This window comes from Hemiscyllium ocellatum, unplaced genomic scaffold (genome assembly GCF_020745735.1).
Source record: "Hemiscyllium ocellatum isolate sHemOce1 unplaced genomic scaffold, sHemOce1.pat.X.cur. R3, whole genome shotgun sequence".
Taxonomy (NCBI): Eukaryota; Metazoa; Chordata; class Chondrichthyes; order Orectolobiformes; family Hemiscylliidae; genus Hemiscyllium; species Hemiscyllium ocellatum.
Genome location: NW_026867625.1, coordinates 227516 through 239043, shown reverse-complemented (window position 1 = coordinate 239043; position 11528 = coordinate 227516).

The window sequence follows — 11528 nt, the reverse complement described above, 5'->3', positions numbered from 1 at the left end:
TTGGAATTAAAGATTTTTTTTCATTAAATAATGGGGTTTGGTCATTCTTTGCCACACATATTTTTACAGATTACCAGGCGAGGTGAGTGTTTCTCTGTGTCTGGTTTAAATTAGCAGTATGGTTTACCACGTGTCAAAACAATTGGGTAGAGGTGGAGGGGATGTTTCATCTTACGAAATAATGTAGAAAGAAGGGACCCATGAGTTTTCTTCTAAATATGGTGCATATTTGAGATAGAAACAAGGAAATTTTTTTTTTTGCTCTCTGATTCATCTTTGAGCCTCAATATTTTCTTCTTCAAAGTCAGGGGATGCAAACAGTTCCGATATTTTGCTGGAAGATTATTGAATAGTGAAGAGGTGAAAGAATTTCAAAGGAACTTAGAGCTGAGCATAAAATCAGAAATACAGTGATCAAATTTAATGATCGAGAAGGCTTGAAGGGGCAAGTGGCCTCTGCTTTTTGCTAAATGGTTTGTGATTTTGGAAATTACTGCTTAACTGAGGCACGTGATGTAGAAAGCTACCAGAGAAAACAGACTCGTTAGCGTTATACAATAAGTATATTTCTATTCCAGAGTAAAAACGATTGCTAACATTTTGCTCCTGTTAGATCGTGAAAAGGCGGGCCAATCCGTTTTTGGCAATGCTATGATCATCACGGCAAGGTATCGATTGCTCATGAACATGGTCAGTTTTCTTCATGCTCTGAAGATTTCACAGGCATGCAATATCCCTCTTCATGGAACAATTCCACATCTTGATTTGCTCGCTCATTGACCATCTTCTGAAGCTGAAATGTCGAATGCAAAACAAGATCGTTACACCGAAGGTATGAGATGAAACAAAGTCAGAGAGAGGGTCTGAAAGTTACAGAGTCAGCGAGTGAAAAGTCACAGGTTGAGACATAGAAAGGACCAGAGAGAGGGGTAGAATGTGAGATAGATAAAGTGATAAGCGGAGAAAAGGCAGAGAATCGAAGGACAACAGAGAAAGACATGCAAGGAAGGAAAGACCTTGTTAGAAAATTATATAAAGTGGGAAGTTATGAAAGTCAATGCCAAAAAAAAGACAAAAAATGAGAGGCAAGTGGCATGAGCGAAAAATGAAGAACAAAGAGAAAAATGTTCATTCAACCCTCCTCTTGAGCCTGATACACAGTAGCAGTACAAGCACATTCAGCCTAATCCATGCCTAGAGCCAATTTAAGATCTTAAGGAAGCTTGTCTAAACCTCGAAGGGCATTCCTCCATTTCCCCGACTTATGTTTTTGTCTGTGTGATATAAGATGAAACGAACACGACACAGAAGCTGTCTATAATTGCTGAGCACTAGTGCCCAATCACTGATAATGGACAAGGAAGGGAAATCATTCTCTTCACTATTTATATGGCGGAGTCTCTTACCATGTTAATCGCGATTCTCCTCGCCTTTTCATTCTCAATCTCTGCCTCCGAAATGATCATCACGTTCACCAATCGGATTGGTGAATCTAAATAAAATAACAGCAGGAACAGATTCATCAGACACATATTTCACACAAGGCATGGTGATGACTTAAGTGTAGTCCCTTCTCAGTGGTATCAAGGTTGTCCTATTCTCTAGGAGAAAGTGAGGACTGCAGATGCTGGAGATCAGAGCTTAAAAATGTGTTGCAGGAAAAGCGCAGCATGTCAGGCAGCAGCAAAGGAACAGGAGAATCGACGTTTTGGGCACAAGCCCTTCTTCACAAATCAGCCCCTGAAGAGGGTCTTATGCCCGAAACGTGATTCTCCTGTTCCTTTCATGCTGCCTGACCTGCTGCATTTTTCCAGCAACACATTTTTATGGGCTATTCTCTGTCTGTTTCTTCACTCTGTATATCTTTGTATGTGTTATTATGCCTTCATTTCACTCTTTGTATCTCCTTTAGACATTCCCTCGGTTGGCATTCTTCCGTCCAGCTCCATTTTACAAAATTCCTCAATTAGTCTTCCCTCCTCGTATCGTCATTATAAAAAGCAAAAAAAAGGGCTCATGGAATTAGGCGAATACACATGGAGTCTGACGAGGAAAACCCAAGTGCATAAAAAGTCAAGAAAGAGTGAGAGACACAGACAGACAGACAGACACAGGGAGAATTAATGACAGGGAGATACAGAAAAAAGACACAGTCAGAAATAGGAAGAAACAGGGAGAGACGGTTTGGCTTAGGCAATAATAAATAGAGATAATTAAGGAGGCTCATACAAACAAACACGAAGAGAAATGCAGCATAGGGATACATAGATCGACAGTGAGTAAATGAGAGACAGAGAGAGAGTGGCTTTTGAACGCAGTTATGGAAATGTAGACAAAGGAATGCAGACAATCGAAAAGAGGGAAATGCAGAGAGATGAAATAGGAAAGCGAAGGTAATGGAGATCCAAATACAAACAGACAAGCAGTCAAAGGCCGGGACACAGACAACATGAGACAGGTAGTTGGATGGAGCCACAGAAACAAAGACTCAGATATAAATATTGAGGAAAACTAACAAAAAACACAAACACCTAGTTGTGTAAAACTGAGTCAGTGGATAGAGCCAGAGAAACATACGGAAGAATAAGTACAATACAACGACAAAGAGATAAGCAAAAACAGATGGAAGTGGTGATTCAGAACGAGCATAAAATACAGCTGAACTGTGTGAGAGAGAGAAGCAGAAGGCGAGAGAAGGGCGTGAAGATCAGAAACACACAGATATAAAGTGTATTTTCAAATGAAAGAATGAGGAGGAGAGTAAAGCTGGGATTTGGAGACAGACAGAGAGAGAGAGAGAAATTGAAGAACCAGATTCAAGCAATGTTACCCCACGAGTAAAACTCATGGTTTGGACGACTACGTCATTGGCAAAATCATTCTCTGACACTGACTCACCTTCTTAGAAGTTAAAAATCACACAACACTAGGTTATCGTCAATTATGTTGATTTTGAAGCAAGAGCTTTCGGAGTGCTGCTCCTTCATCTAGTGGTTATGGAATATGAGATCGTAAGATCGTGATTTTTAACTTTGTATCCCCCAGTCGATTACCAGCACCTCCAAATAATCACCCTGTTCGAATTTCTTCGGTTACTAAAAGATCCCAAGCATTTTTCTGAGTCGAAAAAAAATCATAAACGATTCAACCTGTCCTTGTGTGCCATTCATTCCGCTCCAGGAATCAGTGCAATAATTTATCCCCGTTTTCACATGCGGAGGAATGTCCTTGACCAGATAAGGAGATCCAAACTGTGCAGTGCATTCGAGGTGTTGGTTCACCAAAGCCGTGGACATGCCCAGCAAGACATACTCGGATACTTCCCTTTTAATGCCGACACACCATTAACTTCACTGCTTCCTTCACCTGCTTATTTCCACAGACAGGTGCACGAGGATAAGCAAGTCTTGTTGCACATTTCCCTCTCTCAATGTGTAGCCATTCAAATTTAATGTGTTTTTTTTTCGTTTTGCTACCAGAGTTGCTGACACCAAATGATCTACATTAGACTTCATCGTCTATTGTTTCACACACACACACATTAAAGTTGTCCAAATATCACTGAATCTCTCTGCATATATCCCGCAGTGAAAACCACACGCAGCTTTAATGTTTATGTGATTTTCACAAATTGTTCAGTACTTACAATTCCCTTACCTTGCCCAGAATCATTCTGAAGATCAGAATGTCGTACAGGAGTGGATGGTGTAGGAACTGATTTTAAAGTTGAATTCCCAAATCCTGTTGAAGCAGGCATGGAAAGGTCAGCTGAGATTTTTGTCGATTGGTCCTCGGGTCTCGGAGTTAACTTTGTCTCTGAAACAGCAAGATCAGAAGGTGATGGTTGAGATTCAAAAGGGATCTTCGCATACTTTTTGAAACCTGGAAACCTCGAAACCTAGAAGATAACAACAAGTGGAGACTACTTGGTACTTCGAACCTGATTCATCATTCAACAGGATCATTCTGATTGTACAAATCAAGAGCCTAATCCTGCTTTTTCATCATAAGCTTTGATTCTATTCGTTTCAAATTCTGTATCCAGCTGCCTCTTGAATATATTCAATGCTGTCGCATGAACTAGTTCTTGTGATAATGAGTTCCACAGGCTCAACATACTTTGAGTGAAGAAGTATTTGCTCATCTCTGTCCTGAAGGATCCACCCCATAACATCAGACTGCGATACCTTTTTGTGAACACATCCACCATCAAGAACACCCTCTCTGCATCTACACTATCTAATCCTGTGATAAAATTATTCATCTCTATGGGATTGCGCCACTCCGCTCCCGCTAACCACCCCACCCCTACCCCCCACGCGCGCGCACACACACACACACACACAAGCTCATTCATTTGAAAACAATGCTTATCCTAATCAATTTCGCTTCATATATCAGTTCTGCCAAAAGCCTGAATCAGGCTGTTAAATCGTCACTGCTCTCCCTGAGAGCAAGATCACCCTTCCTCAGAAAAGGAAACCAAAACTGCACACAATCTGCTGGGTGTGACATCATCAAGGTCCTGTAGAAATGCAATAACACATCACTGATCCTGTAGTCAAAATCTTTCGCAATGAAGACGAACACATTATAATGGTTATTATTATTATACATCATTGCAATCAGTCTGAATGTGGAGACGAATCCTGACCAACTGGTATAATCCCAACCATACATCAAATTCAGAATAATAAAGTGTAAGCAACACTCTTTCTAAACTGAAACATGACAATATCCCAAAGGGTAGGATCAAATTCCAAGCTCCGTAATGCAAGATGTCTGCCATTACCTTTGATTTGAAACAGTCAAGTCATACATTTCATAGCAATCAAAGTGTAAATTCCTACTCCCAATAGGTATTGAATGCCATTTCCTTAAAATGCTGCATTCTATTCCCGTTGGAGCTTTCATCACTCACCTCTGAGAAACGGCATTCTATGCACTTCATTCAAAATATCGTATTCAGTTTACCCCATCCTCACTGTGTATTGGAATCTGACTGACCAACAGACAAGTCCTTGCGTTAATCATCCAGATATTTGTAGATTGTGTCTGAAGTAATGATTGCACTTAAAATGCCACCAAAGCGTCAATCAAATATGTAAGGTGTAATGCCAGCTGCTAGCAAATTTAAAAACAATTTTTGAAGCATAATCAGAGATATAAGTTCAGGCGGGTGCACTAAATGTTACAGAAGATAGTGTGATTTGAAAGACGAATTCTCAGTGGAGTTTAGAGATTTTGTACATTCAGGTCCCTGAGTTGTTGGAAGATTTGGAACAAAAAGGACTAAATATAGATGTAATAAGGCGTCTCAGCAACGAAGAATGGAAGAAAACAGCGGATGAAAAGTCACAGCTGTCACTGTCAATACAGAGACCATTCTTGAACAATTGGCCTTATTCTAGTCAACAGATTACAGTTATAGCGGGAGTTGGAGCGGATAGGAAGATGCACATGTGGAACAGTTCAACATGATGGTGCCGAGTTGAGTGGTAGGATCTTGGATGAGATGCAGAGAGGGGAAATTATTAAACTGGTGAAATCGAAGTTGAAGCCAGTGGTTGGAGGGTCCCAAGGCAGAGGAAGATTCGTTGTTTCTCCAGGCGTAGCATGACAAGGGCTTGGCGGTGGAGGAGGCCCGGGACCTCATGTTCTTGGCAGAGCGGGAGGGGTTGTTGAAGTGGTAAGTCATGAGGCAATGGGGTTTTTGGTATGTGTGTTCAAGAGATGTTTTCTGAAATGTTCTGCCAGTGGGCGTCCTGCCACTCAGTATGGAGAAGACTACATAGAGAGCAACAGACACAGCAGATGAGACGTCTTCCTGCACATCGATTCTTGATGTGGTCATCTCTACATTTGAGAGAAAGGACGCCAACTCATGGAACGTTTCACAGAACATCTCTAGGACACACGCACCAAACAATTCGACTGCCCTATGGCCGATCACTTTATTCACTGCCCAAATCTGACAAGGATATGCAAGTTCTGGGCCTCCTCTGCCACCAGATCCAAGCCACCAGATATGTGAAGGAAGAACGCCTTGTCTTCCAACTTGGGAATCTCCAACCATACGGCAACAACATATATTTCATCAGTTTTCCACGCCTCCCCAATCTCATCTCAGATGCAACCATCCAAATCATTACTGCCCTGTTGATCTATCCCACCTCTCCATGTTCCGTCCCACCTATCCGCTCCACCATCAGGTTCGACCTATCACTACCAACCCATACCTGCAAGAATCTATCACCTTTCCAGCTCCCATCTCCCCAGCGCTACTTCCCCTCCTATTTATCTACCAGCTCACTTCCCCTCATCCGTATTCCTGATAAAGTGCCTATGCCTGAAACGTCGGTTGTCCTGCTACTAGGATGCTGCCAGACTTGCTGTGCTTTTCCAACGCTGCACCTTCCGAATCTGATGTTCAACATCTGCAGTCCTTACTTTCTCCTAGTCTCAATATCTTTATGAATACTTGATAATTCACCCTATCCCAACCTTTACATCACATTTAGATTGACAAAATGCAAACATCGTCTTGTATGAAATGCTTAATAAGAAAATGAAGAGGATAATGTTCCAAGTCACGATAATGAATGACATCTGCAATTGTCTTCGACTTGCAATAATCAGGACACACAAGTGAGAGCAAGAAAAATCAAAGAAAAGCAAATTCTTCACCCAATTGACATTGCATCCCATTCCCGTCCATCATTGCATTCTATTCTCTTAAAAGATATCGTTCGTCTTCTCTCAATATCTTCATCCCACACCCTTTATTCAAAACATTGCACTGTGTTCAACCTTGACGGCATCTGTCTGGAGCACAGTGAGAGTCCTTGGAATAATGTGAAGGTATGATCGTTTGTAAAGTCAAGGAAGCCTTAGTCGGAGATGTGCAGTTTAATTCTGACTAAGACAGCATTGAAGAAATAAATTTGACATATAATGTGAGAAATTTAATCACAGATGAATGCTACCTCCTGCAGAAGATGCAGCAGATATGGACGGTGCATGTGGTGATATCACATCTATCAATCTCAATATGGAGAATTGTGGTAAACAATTGGCATTATCACAATCACTGTATCACATTAAAAATGAAAATATGGAACCAATTCTCTGTTCCAACTACATAACGAAACATATAAACTAATCGAATTGGGTTCGAGGTCAGTGTCATCAAGACATCTCTCATTGCCTACTACTTCAAACAGTCAAGATTTGCAATATACTAACTACTAATTGCAAGCTTGCCAGAAGGATAATCCCACCGCAAAATTCAGTTTTACGAGATCAAGCAAGAAAGGAAACACAATTTCCAACTCTTAATAGCCTTTGTATTCCATTCCCCTCGGTCACTGCATCCTATTTCCTTCAGTGCCTTCATTTCACTCCTAACCCACAAGCGCAAGCAAATTGATGCTGTGGAGATCTTGGTCCAGCTCTATGTTAATGACATGGATCATCTTTACTTGAAGGTTGAGGTGAGAACATCGTTTGCTTAAGTTTGCATTTAGTAGTCAGTGTATTATATATAAGTGATGGGATGTCACGTCGCAGTTTTACAGAACATTGGTGTGGTCACCTTTAGAATATGATGTTGAATTCCTGTCTCCCTGTTCGAGGGAAGATGATGTGAAACTGTAAAGGGTTCAGAAAAGATTTAAAAGCATATTAGAGGATTCGTGCGTTTGAGCTTATGGGAGAGGCTGAATAGATGGTTTCTGTGCCGCACGGAGTTGAAGGATAGTGGCGACATTCCAGAGGTTTATAAAATCATGAGGATTGTGTTCAGATGAACAGCCAATACATTTTTCCAAGAGTTGGAAATTCCAAATCTAAACTGCACCGGTTTTAGTTGAGAGCAGAAAGATGTCAAAGGATCTGAGGGGCAGCTTTTTCACGCAAAGAGTGGTACATGTGTGGAATGAGCTGCCAGGGCAAGTCATGGAAGGGTGTACAGTTAAAATAATTTAAAGGCATCTGGATGCGTACGTAAACAGGGAATATTTAGGGACATATGGGCTGAATGGTGGCAAATGGGACTCGGTCAGATTGGGATAGCTGATCAGCATGCATCAGAGTTGGACTAGAAGTCGATTTCCCTGGTGCACAGCTCCATGACGCTTAATAACTCCATTCTAGCGGTTTTAATTTAACCATGACACTCCGTTTATGCCTTTCTTTTCCTCTAATGCATCTCACTGAAGGATAGAGAGAGTCCTTGACTGAATTCTGCCGCAATTTATAGATGTATCAGTCGTGTGATTGATTTTAATGCCATGAAAGTGCAAAACTGAAATGTAAGGTGGAAGTCTGACTAAGTGAGTATTTAAGATGCAAATTTGAGCTATTATTAATCAAATAGTTTCACTATTTGAGGTAGTAATCAAAGTTGAGTTATTATCAATCAGATGTTATCTATACTTCAGGTAATAATGAAATTGAGGCACTATCAATCAACATTATGTCTATTTGAAGTATTAATCACATCGGAGTGACACCTAGTGCAGAAAATGCAGTGTATTTGTAAGATGCTTTCTGGGTGGCTTTACGATTTGTTCCACCTTCAGAACCCTGAGTCGCTGGAAGTTTTCTAATTGCAAAAAAAAGTGAAGGTTGCTAAGAGTTACAGAAAAGAAGAACAGATCAACAACGTGATGTAGGAAGACAGATATATTTGTCCTAATATATGCAAAACTTGAGACATTGCCTCTGCCCAGTAACTATATCACGTTGCGTTTTACAAAATGCAGTCAACTCTCAATCCTAACTGCATGAAGAATACAATCGTTTTTCAATGCACGATAAGGCAGGGCAACTTCCATACCCTTTCTTTTCAAACAGTCAAGCCAAAGATTAACAGCTGAAACGTTATTCCTCCTTCCAGCAGTCATTGGATTCCATTCCTCTCAGCTGCTTTATTCTATTCCCTTCAGTGTCATAATTCCACGCATCTCAGTATCTTCACACCATACCCTTCATTCAAAGCATTAAACTCCTTGAAATGGTTGTACACTCAATATAAAACTACTGCAATTCACCTCAGTTAATGCATGGTCAATTCCAAAGTCATTGGCGCTAATTCTCTTCAAATACTAGACAGCACTCTGCTAAAGCTAATCAAACACTCTTCCTCAACATGAGCAGAATGTATTGTCTGGCCTGTGAGTCGTTGATTCATAGAGTCTCACAGCACGGAGACAGGGGCTTCGGCTCATACTGGTTCATACCAACCAACATGTCCATCCATACTAATGCCATTTCCTTACAATTGACCCATATCCCCTAATTCATTCCTATCCACGTATTTGTCCAAATGCCTTGTAAATGCCATTAAAGTAGCTGCCTCAACAACTTCTGCGAGCAGCTCATTCCATATGCAGACCAACTTCTGTGTATAAACGTTGCCCTTCATATTCCCTTTTATTCTTTACCTTTTAACGTAGATTGGTGCTCTCCAGTTTTCGATTCCCCTACCCTGGGAATACGACTGGTTGTATTCAAATTTCCCTCTCATGAACTCATCCACTTCGAGAGGATTCTCCTGCATTCTCCTGCGCTCTAAAGAAAGAAAAGTCCTTGCTTGTCCAAACACTCTCAATAATTCAGACTGTTTAGTCTTGGCAACATCCATGGAAATTTCTTCTGCAGTTTTTCCAATGTAATAACATCATTTCTATAGCAACGTCACCAAAATGTAAGACTATAAACCATGTCCGGCCACACACAACAGTAATATAGAATGATAACTTCTATGCTCAGTGCACTGATTGACGAAGAGAAGAAATTGAAGACTTCAGATACAGGAGATCAGAAACTAGAGTGTGATGATAGAAAAGCGCAGCAGGTCAGCCAGCATCCAAGGTGCAGGAGAATCGATGTTTTGGGCATTAGCCCTTCATCAGAAATGAGGCTTGTGGGCGAGGGGGTTGGGAGATAAATAGGGGGGAGGGTTGGGGGCAAGGCAACCGAGAATGAGATAGATAAGGGTGCGGGGGAAGGTGATAGGTCTGAGAGAAGGGTGGAGTGGATAGATGGGAAAGGTGATGGACAGGTCAGGATGGCGTTGCCGAATTGAAGTCTTGGGTTGGAGATAATGTGAGTGGAGGGGAAATGAGGAAACTGCTGAAATCCACATTGATGCCGCATTGTTGCAGGGTCCAAAGGCGGAATAAGACGAGTTCTTCCTCCAGGAGTTCGAGTGATCTGGGTTTGGCAACGGAGGAAGCCAAAAACCTGTTTGGGCAATACCCAAAACATCGATTCTCCTGTTCTTGCTGTGCTTTTCCAGCACCACACACGCGGTTCTGTGATATGAAAGTCAGTGTGCTAAAAGCCTTCCTCACTGACCTGTCCAAGTGTGACTGTACATTCAGAAAATCGTGCACTTGAACTCCAGCTTCCTCTGTTCCACTGAAATCCTTCAGACTCTGCCGTTCACCATGAAACTACTACCTTGATTTGACTTTCCAGCATGCAAGACCTCACATCAATGCATATTAAATGCCATTTGCTATTTCAAAGAACATAGAATAATTAGAACATTACAGCGCAGTACAGGCCCTTCGGCTCTTGATGATGAGCCGAGCTGTCATACCAATCTGAAGCCCACCGACCCTACACTATTTCATTTACGTCCATTTGCTTGTCCAATGACGATGTAAATATACTTAAAGTTGACGAATCTACTACCATTGCGGGCAAAGCATTCCATACCCTTCCTACTCTCTGAGTAAAGAAACTACCTCTGACATCTGTCCTATATCTATCACGTCTCAACCAAAGCTATGCCCCTTCGTGCTTGCCGTCTCCATACTTGGAAAAAAGGGTCTCCCTGACCACCCTTATCGAACCCTCTGATTATCTTATCTGTCTCTATAAAGTCACCTCTCAACCTTCTCTCTGACGAAAACAGCCTCAAGTCCCTCAGCCTTTCCGCATAAGACCTCCCCTCCATTCCAGGCAACATCCTAGTGAATCTCCTCTGCACCCTTTCCAAAGCTTGCACATCCTTCTTATAATTCAGTGACCAGAAATGTACACAATACTCCAAGTGTGGCCGCACCAGAGTTTTGTAAAGCTGGAGCATAACCTCATGGTTCCGGAACTCGATTCCTCTTTAAATAAAGATAAAGGTACTGTATGCCTTCTTAACCACCCTGTCAACCTGAGAGGCAGCTTTCAATGATCTGTGTACATGGCCAACGAGATCTCTCTTCTCATCTACACTACCAAGAATCTTACCATTAGCCCAGTACTATGCATTCCGGTTACTCCATCCAAAGTGAATCACCTCGCACTTGTCTGCATTAAACTCCATTTGCCACCACTCAGCTCAGCACTGAAGCTTATCTATGTCTCTCTGTAATCTAAAACATCCAAAGTCACTATCCACAATTCCACTGACCTTATTGTCGTCTGCAAGCTATCTAACCCACCCTTCTACGCCCTCATCCAGGTCGTTAAAAACATGACGAACAGCAGTGGACCTTACACCGACTCTTGCGATGCACCAC